Here is a 13622-nt window from a genome sequence, read left to right as displayed (position 1 = left end):
CTATACATAGAAAGTCAGTATCCTCTGCAGTTTTTCATCATTGCAATTCAGTTTCTTTCCTTTTTGTGTTTGTTGGATTTTGTCCCTTTATTTATATTAGAAGTGTATTTATACATAACTTTTCATTCCTATTTAGTGTAGTGTCTATGTTCATTTTACTGTTGTCCATTTGCTAATGAGCTATCCCAATTTTATATGTTGTCTATCATTATCTATCCTTTTTTCCTATATTAAAGATACAAAATGACTTTAAATGTATATACAGTATGTTCTATATATTTTAATAGCTTTATTGAGATATACTTAGATACATGTCACATAATTAAAATATAGCACCACCATAATCAAAATAATGAATATATCCATCACTCCCTAGAAGTTTTCTATTGCCCTTTTTGTATTCCCTCTGTCTTGCCCCTTCTGCCCTTCATGGCCTCTTCGTACCAACCCCAGGCAACCACTAGACACTGTGGATTAGATCTCATTTTTTTGGAATCCTGTGTAAATAATGCCATACAGAATGAACCCTTTGGGCCTGTTTATTTCACTTACCGTAAGTATTTTTAGATTTATCCATGTCGTAGTGTGTATCAAGTTCATTCATTTTATTGCTGAGTAGAATCCCATTAGATAGATATAACACAGATTGTTTGTCCATTCTTCTGTCAATGGACATTTGGTTCATTTCATGTTGTTGGCTATTACACATAAAGCTGTTATGATCATTTGTGTGCCAGTTTTTGTGTGGATATATGTTTTCATTTCTCTGAGGTAAATACCTAAGAGTGAGATGACTGAATTGTATTGTCAGTAAGTGTGTAACTTTCTAAGAAACTGTCAAACTGTTTTCCAAAGCAGTTGTATCATATTATATTCCCACCAGCACTGTATAAGAGTTCCAGTTCTTTCACACCCTCACTAACATGTGGTATGATCGATATTTTTAATTTTAGCCATTCTTAGTGGGCGTGTAATGGTATCTCATTGTGGCTTTAATTTGCATTTCCCTAATAATTAATGATGTTGAGCATCCTTTCATGTGCTTATTTGCCATCTGTGTATAAAAGTTTGGAATAATAATTTTCTTTTGATGAATTGACCCTGTCCTCATTATGAAATAATCATCTTTTTCCTTGGCAATATTATTTCCTCTGAAATCTTTGATATTAATATAGCTACTCAAGTTTTATTTGAGTAATATTAGCATGGTATACATTTCCATTCTTTTACTGGTAACCTACTTATGTCTTTATATTTACAGTATGTTTCTTGCAGACTTTTGAATTTTTATCCACTCTAATAATCTCAAACTTTTAATTGGGACAATTATAACTTTTATATTTAATATAATTATTGATTTAGTTAGGTTGAAGGCTTTTATCTTGCTTGTTTTATATTTGTCTCAACTATTGCTTACTCTCTTTTTTCTCATTTTCTCTTTCTTTTGGATTAATTGAATAATTTTATTCTATTTTATCACCCTTTTTAGATTATTATAACACTGTTTTCTTATTCTAGTGATTACTTTAGGGTTTATACCATAGATCTTTAACTCTGTTTACTTTCAACTGTATACCACTCATGTATAACTGCAGAACCTCACATAAAGAATTCAAACCTTACCATAGTATACTTATATTTCTCACCTTTGTATCTGTGTGTTTCCATAATACATTGTTACTATTTTTAAAATAGTACTCTTTTCATTGTAGGAAATATGTATAACATCAGATTTCCTGTCTTAACCATTTTTATGTGTACAATTCAGCGGCACTAAGTACATTCACATTGCTCTGCGATAGTCACCACTGTCTATGTCCAGAAATTTTATCACCCCAAACTGAAACTCAGTACCCATTAAACAATAACTTCCTATTTCCCCACTCCTCAGCTCCTGGTAACCACTCTTCTGTTTTCAGTCTCTATAAATTTGGCTACTCTAGATTCTTCATATAAATGGAATCATACAATATTTGTCCTTTTTGTGTCTGGATTTATTTCACTTACCATACTCTTTTCAAGGTTCATGTTGTAGCATGTAGCATGTAGCAGGCTTCCTTTTTAAGGCTGAATAATATTCCATTTTATGTGTATTTCATATATTGTTTACCCATTCATCTAATAATGGGCAATTGGGTTGTTTTCTACCTTTAAGATATTGTGAATAATGCTGCTATGAACATCAGTGTTTGAGCTCCTGCTTTCAATACCTTTGGGCTTATATCTAGAAGTAGAGTTGCTGGATTATATTACAATTCTATTAAAAACAGTTAATTATCTTTTGAAAAGATCTAAATAAAATTTTAAAATATTTAAATTTTAAAATCCTCTATATTTACCTATGTAGTTAACATTTCTGGAACTCTTCATCCCTTTGTGAGGATCCCTTTTGACAAATGTGTATTTACAAATGTTAACTATTTGTTTTCATAGTTGAACTGTAGAATAAAATTGTCAACTCCCAGAAAAAAAATCATTTAAGATTAAAGATTGAGTTGCAGGTTATCTAAAATATAACTTGGAGAGAACAATAAAAAAATACTCAGTCTTTACATCTGGTAATATGTCATAATTTGCCATTTATTCAAGTCCTCTTTTCAATGAACAAGTAAAATTTGGCAGTTTTATTTATTCAACTCCTCTACGTATTTCCTTTTTTTTTTTTTTTTTTTTTGGCTTGTTGTCTTTTAGAGCAGTACCTGTGGCATATGGAGGTTCCCGGACTAGGGGGTTGAATCAGACCTACAGATATCGGTGTACACCACAGCCACAGCAATGCAGGATCTGAGCCATGTCTGTGACCTACACCACAGCTCATGGGAATGCTGGATCCTTAACCCATTGAATGAGGCCAGGAATCGAACCCACAACTTCATAGTTACTAGTCATATTCATTTCCACTGTGCCACAATGGGAGCTCCTCTACATCTTTTCTTGGGTTTGTTCCTACTGCTCTTAAGGGCATTATATTTCTGTTCAATGGGCCTTCTTGAAATTATGTTTTGTTTCTCTTTTTTATAAAGTTACAGTGTGTACTATTGACTTCTGAGTATGTATCATATCATGTTACCTTGATTAAGCTTTCATTAACACTAGAGATTGTTATTTTTAGCTGAATGCCTTACATTTTTAGGAGTATAATCACTTCAAAATAAAAAATTGTATGTATTACTTACTTTTATTCTTATTTCTTTGACATGGCTTACTACAGTAATAATAAGTTCCAAAATGCTACTATATAAATGCAATGAACACAGATATTTGTTACTGTTGTTCTTGAGTTTACAGGGACTTTCTCTAAGATATCTTCTATTGACTATAATGATGACAGGTTTATGATAAGGACTATTAATTATATATATATATTAAGGGAAAAACCTTCCATTCCTTATTTAAAAATACCTTTAAATGTTAAATTTTAGCACATGCCTTCCTGCAGCTATTGTATTGTCAACATAATTATAGTAATGAATGCCCTTAAATTTTATCATTCCTGCATTCCTGAGATAAGCCCTGATTTACTGTAGTGGGTTATTCTTGTAGTAAATTGTTACAGTCCCTATTTAGTATCTTCTTTAAGGTGTCAGTTAAGATGCATTATTGATTTTAGGTCTTCTCGGCCAAGAAGCGGAGACCATCCTGCTACTCCACAACTAATCTTGAGTGGGAGGAAATACATAAGGAAAAAAAATGCATCGTGGCCTTATTAAACAGCAAAAGACAAGGGAGTTGGGGACAACATTTTTTCTTATACAGACCTAAGAGGTTGGAGTTCTTAAAATTTTAGTTATTGACATAACTACAGCTGGAAAATAAAAGGTTTAGCTTAAAAATAGGAAACAAGTAAAAAATCATTGAAAATAGGTTTCTTCCCTTCTTCTTGCTGTCCCTACAACAACAATCAAAAAGCATTAAATCCACTTTTAGGACCATAACAGACTCCCCTCTGCAATCCCAACATTGGCCTGTCCATGCAGTCTGGGTGGGGTGGGAAGCAATAGTAAGAAATCGTTTTGAACTTTAGAATATACATTTTAAAACTACTATCTCAAAACTAAGATTCATAAAAATGACTTTATTGAGAAATTTCCCTAAAAGTGAAAAACTAAACAATCTCATCTCTTAATTCACTACAGCCTTCTATGCTTTCCTGTTAATTGGTAGCAGTTTATTGGAAACAGGAATCGGGTGTTTTGGTTGTTTTGTTTTGTTTTTGTCTTCATATCCCCAGAGCTGAGGACACATTAAGCATTTTATAACTATTTGAAAAAATTAAGACAAAAATGCGGCTGTAAAAGGTGGCTACTGAAGATTAACAAAATGGAGCTTGAAACACAGTATGGCAGCAAATGAAGCAACTGGAGAACAATTTTTTTGTGTGTCCTGTAAAATGAAATAAAATGGGGAAAATATTAGATTTTCTTGTGTGTGGTGTAACATTATGTTAACCAAGTATATTAGATTTAGCCAGTGTTTGTGACCATTTTCTTATACTGATAATGCAGGAGTGTTTTGCTTTGTTTTAGAATCCAAATACAGTCCTTTTGGCAATTGAAGTTGCACGGATAATGTTTCTTTTGTTGACGTAAACCATGGGAACTTCAGTTGCATGATCTCATTAACTGATTACAGCTGTGACTTTGAAGTAATCTCTCAGAATGAGCACTTTTAGAAGAGTTGTTACTCACGGGCCAAGTCCAGGATTGTGGAAGAAGATTTGCAGAGGTATTTGTTAACCCTGCTCTTTTTCTTTTGGCTTTCTCCTACTCTATTCCATTGGTGCTTCATTAAGTTTCTTACCAAGCCAGAAACTACAGTGGGATTGATATTATTTTTATATGCAAAGAGCACTCAACTAACACTGCTTTTCCAAGTGGCCAGTGGGGGAGCAGCAGTAGATTATACTGTTCCACAGGGATCCCTGACACTGTGTGGCTTTCAGTCCTATAATATCCTCTTAAAAAGAAATTCCAGAATGATCTTGTGAAAACCATTATGTTTCACCCACATCTTTGAAAAAGTGATTTGTTTGCCCTTGGTAAGCAGCAACTTTTATTTTCAGAAAGTAAGCTTGAAGCACTTATCCTAGGATCCATGGTTTCTCACTCTGCTGCTTAAACACTAATCCATGGAACATATCCATTAAAATCACATAGAAAGCTATTTAAAACAATGCATTTCTGAGCTGGGATCCTGGAATAAACGAATGAATGAACATACATATGTGTGTGTGTTTGTATATCATTATATGTGTTTTTTAAGATAAAAATCTACCTGACATAAAATTCACCATTTTAACCATTTAAAACTGTACAACTCAGTAGGGCTTTTTGATAAGTACAATGTTGGCAACCATCACCACTATCCAATTCCAGCCTATTGACATCACCTCTAAAAGAAATTATGTCTCTTCATAATTGCCCCCTCCCCTCATCCCCTCATCACTGTTTCACTTTCTTCCTGAACAGATTTGCCTATTCTGGATTTTACCGTAAATGGAATCATACAATACCTGACCTTTTGTGCCTGGCTTCATCTACTGTTTTCAAGGCTTATCTATACTGTAGCCTGTATCAATATTTCATTCCTTCTGATGGATGAATAATATTCATTGTATGAACATGCCATATTTTCTTCATCCAGCCATTAGTTTTCATTTTTTTTCCATTTTTTCACTATAATGAGTTATAGTTATAATGTCATTATGAATATTTGTGTACAAGTTTTTGTTTGGACATGTTTTTGGTTCTCTTGGGCATATATCTAGGAATGACATTACTGAGTCATATGGTAACTCTTTGCTTAACTTTCTGAGGAATTGCCAAACCATTTTCAGCTGTGGCTGTACCATTTTATATTTTCCCAGGGCATCAGGAAAGATGGCTGAATGTTTTCTCCATTTTCTGATGGCCAAAAGGAATACAGGAACCACAGTACCTAGCACAGAACAGGTAAGAAAGCCAAAGGGTCACCAGGATACCACTGTACCTAAAGGAAAATGGCCCCACAGTACCTTTGTTTCCCCAGTAAGCAGGAAGACAGGTGGCCTGAGGACCACCAGAACCATAGCATTGGGTAGGTAGGTGTTCAGAGGGTCCCTCCATAGCACCATCAGGAAGAAATTATGTAAACAAAAGGAGCCACAATTTCCCAGCATATAGGCCATCTTGTGTCCCTAACCATCCCAGGAATCTTAGGGGCCAGGTGGGCTAATGACCAGATGGGATCTCAGGGCATCAGTGCTATGCAGGGAGGGTGACCTAAAGTGCTCTTGGTTCTGCAGCAATAAGGGAGGCCAGAACCATAGCATGTCCACAGGATGATGCAGGAAAGTTTCCCCCAAAGGCACCAGAAGGAGGATACAACTATGGGAAGAATGGACTACAGTATTTTTTATCGCACAGGCATGCTTGTGACCAAAAGTATCCCAGAAAACCCAGAGGGCAGGCAGACCAGTGATTAGATAGGCATTCATGAAAACTGTGAGCTGCAGGTAAGGCAGCTGAAAGTGTTCTCAGTTTACCAGTGACTGGGAAGGCTGATGTCTAGAAAGACAACTGGAAACAGCACAGGGGCAGACTGGTGGTTGAAAGGTTCTCCAGGGAGATCAAGGCGAGCGTAAGACTCTGGAGGAAAGGAGCCATAGTTCCGCAGCACATAAGCAGGCCTATGACCCAAGGAATCCCTGGAGTAACTAGCCTACCCCCCAAACACCCCCATCAAGCATCTGCACACAGAGGGCAGGTGACCAAAAAGTTTACCCACTTCTCCAAGGGAAAAGGCTGGTAAGTGTGCGAACAAAAGGAACCCTAGCACACTTGCAAGCACTTGTTCTCCAGAGGTACCAGTATGAGGACAGGACAGTGGCTGCTAAGGTTCAGGTTTTCCCAGCACGTGGGGAAGCTTGAGAGCATAGGGATCAAGTGGTAGGTAGGCAGATGACCAGATGTCCCCTCTCCCTCCAGTTCTATGGAGAATCAACGCACTTCTGGGAAGGAAGCCCAAAGCAATCTTGATTCCTCAGCAACAGGGAAAGCTGATGGCCTGAAGGACATTAGGAACCATAACATGCAGACAGACTGGTGCCTGGACAGTTGCCCCAGGGCACCATAGTGAGTAAAGGGTATAACCTTAGGGAGCCACAGTTCCCTAATAAACAGGCAGGCTTGTAGCCCAAAAGGTCTCAGAAATCCAAGGGTACTGGCAGGTTAGTAACCAGAGAGGTCCTCAGAGAATTAGTGTGGTATAGGGAAGCGGGCTGAAAGTTCACCCTTTGCCACAGCATGGAGAAGGAAAGTGAGCTTAAAAATCACTGGAACATTGGCACAGGGATAAGATGGCACCCAGATAGTTCTTCCAAAACACCCCTGAGAAGATACCATGGTAGTCTACAGCAGCCATAGTTCTACAGTTCACAAGCCAAACTGTGGCCAAAAGGGTCACCAAAACCTCAGCAGGAGAGTAGGCTAATGGCCATATAGGCCCTGCCAAGAGTCATCACACTGCTGGGAAAGAGACTGAAAGTGCTCTAGTTTCCCCAGCAAAACCAGAGGCTGATGGCCTGAGTACACCAGAACCCTAGTGCTAAGCCTAGCCAATGCCAGGAAAGTTGCAAAATATATCATCATCAAGGTGTCATGGTGGACAAAAAGACCACATTTCTCCCAGAACACCATCAGGCCGATGGCCTCAAGTATCCCCAAAACCCTATCATGTGGTTAGGTACTGGAGGGAAAGTGGGTGAAAAATGCTCCATTTCCCCAGCAAGGGGGAAGGTGAAGTCTTGGAGGACCACCAGAACTGGCGCCAGAAGGTATGTTCTGTGCACCACCTTGAGAAAACTATGATGAGCAAAAGGAGCCATTGATTCCTGCAAGAAGGCACATTTGTGGGCCGAAAAATCCCAGAAAAGTGGACAAGATAGTGGTGGACGGTAGTGGTGGACAAGGACCAGATAGGTCCCTGGTGTGACAGTGCTCTGCATGCGAAATGGCCTGAAGGGAAGGCCCATGAAAGCCAGAAGAACAATCAGGACCATAGCACACAAGTTCAGGCTGGTGCCTGGGTAGTTTTTCTAGGTGGACCAGGGAGATAATACAGTAAGCAAAAGGAGCCACATTCCCTAGTACATGTACAGGTTTGTGGCTTACAGGATCCCAGGGGAGGTCAGTCTGGTAACTGGTAGGTTCTCCAAGCACCAGTGCCAGTTCAGTAAAGGTAGCCAAATGTCCACTCAGTTATCCTGCAAGTCAGAAGGCTAGCAGCCCAAAGATATCTGGAATCCAGGTGCTACAGTTGGCTGGTTCCTAGAAGGTACCCAGAAGTACCCTCAAGACTACTGCAAGGTGCTGACAGTGGCTGAAGAGAGCCAGGATTTCCCAAGCTATCAGGCTGATGCCCGCAAAAAGCTACATTTCCCTGGTGAGCCTACAGAAAGAGTCCACATGAGACCCTATAGTTGGAGCTGAGGCAGGATGGCAGCCATAAGACATCCTGGACCTTGAAAGGACAGATGGCATGTGTGCAAAAGATTCCATGGGTCTACACTGCAAGGGTCATATAGTGGCCGAAAGGATTCTGGTTTCCCATCTGATGGCTTGCAGAGCCTATAACCAAGCTTGCAGACGGGCACGTGACCTAAAGGGCTCCCAGGGCCTGGCCACAGAAGAAAGACCAGATAGATTCTGTTTCTAAAGTACGTGCTATCCAACTAACTGTTATTTAGCTATCTGAATAAGGTGTTTCCTTCCCTCCAGGAGCCTGTATTATAAAATGATATGAAATATGATTTTTTTAAAAAAGCTATGTGATTGCTAACAAATGCTCTAGAGCAATGTTTATCATACTTTAAAGTGCAGACGAATCACCTGGAGAGCTTGTTTGAAATTCTCCTTTAGCAGTTCTGAGGCGGAGCCTGAGATTTAGCATAGCTAATTAGATGATAATCAGGTGATGCCAATGCTGATTTACTACTTTTGAATGGCAGAGACCTAGGGCCACTGAGCCACTAGCAGCATGTGGCTAGTTATTATAATTGCATTTAAATTTAAAAGTAGTTCCTCAGTCTTACTAGCTACATTTCAAGTTCTTAGTAGCTGTTTGTAGCTAGTGGCTACCACCCTGGACAGCAAAGATACAAACCATGTCCATCTTATGTAGATAGTTCTCTAAGAAATAAATGACCATATATTGTTGGACAATTCAAAGAAGTCTTTATCAATATTGTCTGGACCTGGAAATGTAAGTAGGATTGTGATGGAAGAAACATTTAATGTGGAAGTAAATACTAGAAGGCAGCTGTGTTTGTCAGAAATAAGAGGGAGCTCTGGATTGAAAGATGCCTAGCATTGGAACCTGCCTCTGACATTTATAAGCTTTGTAATTCTGGGGGAGTTACTCAGTCTTAGTTTGCTCATGAAAAAAAAATGTCTATGTCACAAAGGATGCATGAGGTATATGCGTGAAAATATTTGCAGTGTCAGTCCCAACAGGTCCCCACCCTATAGTCTGCCTTTTCCTTCTCGTAGCTGGGGTCACATGATCCCTACCTCTGATCTCATCCTTGCCCTTAATGCCAAAGTTCAGAGTTAGCATTAACTAAAATTCCCATTGTAGGGCTGTGAAATCCTGGAATTGATATGGAGGACCTGGAATCCCAAGGCTGAGAGGTCAGTTTCCATTGGCAACGCAGTAAGGAAACAATGCCTTTTAGCGTGTTACTGTAAAGGGTGAGATATTCTTTTAGAAGATTAGCAATAGCTTGCACCATAAACTAGATGTAATGTAGGAATTCCTGTCATGCCTGAGCGAAACGAATCTGACTAGCATCCATGAGGACCCAGGTTCGATCCCTGGCCTCACTTAGTGGGTTAAGGTTCTGCCGTTGTCATGAGCTGTGATGTAGTTCGCAATCACGGCTTGGATCCTGCATTGCTGTGGCCGTGGTGTAGGCCAGCGACTTCAGTTCCAATTCGACCCCTACCCTGGGAACCTCCATATGCCGTGGATGTCTAAAAAGACAAAAACAAAAACAAACTGGATGTAATATAACTCAGTAGAAGGCAGGATGTGAGACTAGAGAGGTTAATGGGACTAGATCAATGGAGAGCCTTGCCTTCCTTGTTAAGGGGTTCATATTTTATCCCATTGGTCATGGGAAATTAGTGAGAAGTTCTAATCAAGGACATATTCATTGTCAGCCATCTAATTGAAGTGGGAGGAGATATTTGAAGAGAACTTTCTGTGAGGAAGTGAAAGCAGTGGAGAAAGAGAACTCTCTAGTGAGCAGTGATTTCAGGTTTAGAGATTTTGAAAATAGAGCCCTTCGGAGTTATCACAAGAGTTGTATGGCTGCCTTAGAACTGAAGAGGAATAAAATGAATTTAAATATAAGCCGAGACACCCCATTATTTGAGAAGGTGGGTGAAATGGAAGTATGTCATTTCAAAAGTAGTCAAGTAAGGACTGTCTCTAAGAAAATTTCTTATGTTAAGCTGAAGGTGCCTGAATTTCAAGCACTATAACTTAAAGCACTGGATTTTTCTGAAATAACATGTAACCCATCATTTGTTCTTTGTTCCTGCTTCCTAACCATTATGATGAAAAGCCATCTTAGAATTAGTCTTAGAAAGCCACGTTCCTATACATTTGGGGAGGTGGGGATGTGAGGAGGTGATCAGTGAATGATACAGGAGCATATGGTATAAACAAGTTGACCACTAAATATTGTTATGTGGATTATCTGCCACTGGAGTTAATGACAGCAGATATTTTCTTTTTGATCATTTTATAAAACTGTGAATAGGCTGCATTGTTTGTAATTCCAAGCCAAATAAAAATGACTTGGGGACCAGTCACGATTAGAATTATCTACCTCACCTGTCTTCTACTGTGGAAGGGTGGCAGGGCATTTCTTTCTGGCCAGTTTAGCCTTTTTTATGATCCTTCCCTTCTCCCTTATTTCTGGGCAGAATTACATCATGTTGTAAAACACTATACCACTTAAAACTATAGGCAAAAATACAGCAGTCCTTGCTACTAGGTTTGGAGGATTTTTTTAAATAATATAAAACAAATGACTCATATTTTAGGGACTACTTCTTAACTTTACTATAAACAGCTACACTATTTTTCTATCTCAATTTCTTATATTTGGGGCCTATTCCAGTTTTATATCCAGGCCTATTATTATTTGGAATTGGGCAGAAAAAATGGAGATATTAGAATTTGGACACCAAGTTGTTGATTTGAAACTGTGTACTGGTTTATATGATTTTTTAAGTGGCCAAAGAAATTTTCAGCATTTTAGGTTCCAGCTTTTATACTTTCAAAGTTTATTTCCAGCCTCTTTCAAACCCTTTCTCTGAATTCCATGAATATGGTATTACTTCCTACATGGTGCTGGGGCTCCTAGTTCACTTGTGTTCAGCTGCAAAAAAAAAAAAAAAAAAAAGTAAAAGGCTACGTTTCTTCCCTGTGTTTTCCACACACAAGCCAAGTCACTGCTTTCTGGAGATTAACATCTGTAAGCTAATTCTGAAGTTGTTAATGGCAAGAATCAGAGCAATTGGCATGCGTTTTAAAATACAGGGTTTAAGGTTTAAGATGATCTCGCCTACTCATTTGTGAGAGCCGTGTGACATAGCCATGTGTTCTTTCTAGAGGGTTCCAGCAAAGACTTTATTTCAATTGCTTTAACTGGATTTTGGAACATTTTTTGAGAGTGTAGATGAACTCCCAAACACAAAGCAAATCTCTGCTACTTGATTTGTTGTAAAACCATAACATGTTTTCCATTGATTTCCAGCCTAGCCACATTCTTCAGACTTCCCCTCATTCCTGAACTTGAAAAACTTGAATAGAAAAGAAGCTGTGATGCCTCTTTTCAACAAATTCTGATTCCAAGTACCCATGGGAGCAATGACAAGAAACACAGTTCATGTTTCAAAACTAATAGGATACTAGAAAAAGTATAAATATTCTCAAAGAATCGTGTACAAACTTTGCAACAATCTGTTTTCTTTTTTATTTTATTTTATTTTTTTGTCTTTTTGCCTTTTCTAGGGCCGCTCCCTCTGCATATGGAGGTTCCCAGGCTAGGGGTCGAATCGGAGCTGTAGCCACCAGCCTACGCCAGAGCCACAGCAACGCAGGATCCGAGCTGCGTGTGCAACCTACACCACAGCTCAGGGCAACCCTGGATCCTCAACCCACTAAAGCAAGGCCAGGGATCTAACCCACAACCTCATGGTTCCCAGTCGGATTCGTTAACCACCAAGCCACAATGGGAACTCCAACAATCTGTTAATAAGCAAATATTTTCCATAGCTTACACAATATCCTGAAACATTTCTACCTACCCTTAATAGTGTCTCTAGGCAAGCATGACAAATGACTGTGAAAAGCCAAGAGCTAAAATATTATCAAATCCCAAAAGTTTAAATTTCTTTTTTAAATGAAAACTTTACCTCTCTGTAATCTAAGTTCCTTAGGATTTGTTCTTATTTTTGTTTCAAGCCCTGGAGAATCTGTGCTCATTTTTTTTTGTTTGTTTATTTTAGCTCTTTTCCAAAGAAAAATAGCATGCTAACATAGGGTAAGTTAGCAATAGCCCAAAAACAAAACAGATTACTTATTTGATTTTCTCAGCCTTTATTCCCTCCTTAAGCTGGTTGGGCTCTTAACTAGGAGTGCTCCCAAGATGACATATTAAGATTTTACATGTCAAAGTTACGAGGAAGAGAACAGGCAAACATTTAAAGCTAAAAATGTGACACAGAAATAATATGGTAAGTTCCCACAGAGTTTTGTCATTGTTGAGCCGTAGGTTTGACAATCATTAATGTGCTATTAATAAGTCTTACTGTTAGGGGGACTTACTTCACCAGCCTCAGGAAGTTTGTTCTTTAGACAGCCATTGCTTTAAGCGGCCTGTCAAATTGATTCAGACATGCAAGGTAAGAAAGAGATGTAATTAAATCTTTTCAAATAGACTGGCTAAGCACACATCTGCTGCCACTGATAGATACAATTTGGGAGTTTCTGTGATTTCTTTACCCTCTCCCTTAATAGATTTTTAAAATGATCTTGAATACTTTAAAAGCCTATCAGCCCATAGTAGAATTGGTGTTACTTGGAAATGTTAAGCCATTTCTCAGATGAATAAAGAAAATTCACCTCACATAACTAGCTGGTAATTTTTTCTAACACTAACAGTGTGTGGTATATATGACATGTACACATTGGTATGTATTATTGCCTTACATTTTGGGTTGATAGACAGTAGAAATGGCAAAGATTAGATCACGTGTCAAAGTAACTTTAAGTTGTCTTCCTCTGACTTTTTGCCCAGGCATTGAAAAGTAAGTGGAAATGGAAACTTCATTTCCGATTTGGGGATGAGAACACTGTTTCAGGCAGGGAACTTGCACAGCACAACATTGACTCAGTGCTCTGTCTCTAGCTCTGTCTGGATTCTACAGAGCTCACATGTGTGCAAATGCCATCTCTTCCCACTTGTGCCCTTGTTTCTCTTCCTCTCATCACACTCTTAGTTTCCTTTAGCTCTGTCATAGATCCTTGACCTTCCTACCTCAGGGAAGACAGAATAAATTCCAGGACTG

At 38.6% G+C, this 13622-nt stretch overlaps 1 protein-coding gene across 1 annotated transcript in view; it reads left to right on the top strand.

Moving 5' to 3' along the window:
* LOC110257826 (uncharacterized) overlaps positions 1–13622 on the top strand; it is an 830584-nt gene that overhangs the window by 729788 nt on the left and 87174 nt on the right. The window contains exons 3-5 of the transcript XR_014835821.1: positions 4527–4725; positions 5867–5951; positions 9616–9668. The gene's annotated coding sequence lies outside the window, so the exon portion shown is untranslated. The remainder of the gene's footprint in view (positions 1–4526; positions 4726–5866; positions 5952–9615; positions 9669–13622) is intronic.

This window comes from Sus scrofa, chromosome X (assembly GCF_054392235.1).
Source record: "Sus scrofa isolate SSC_HxYL_T2T_F1_AM1 chromosome X, Sscrofa_HxYL_maternal_Yorkshire_Landrace_v2.0, whole genome shotgun sequence".
NCBI classification, from domain to species: Eukaryota; Metazoa; Chordata; class Mammalia; order Artiodactyla; family Suidae; genus Sus; species Sus scrofa.
This window is presented reverse-complemented; position numbering and strand designations above follow the sequence as displayed.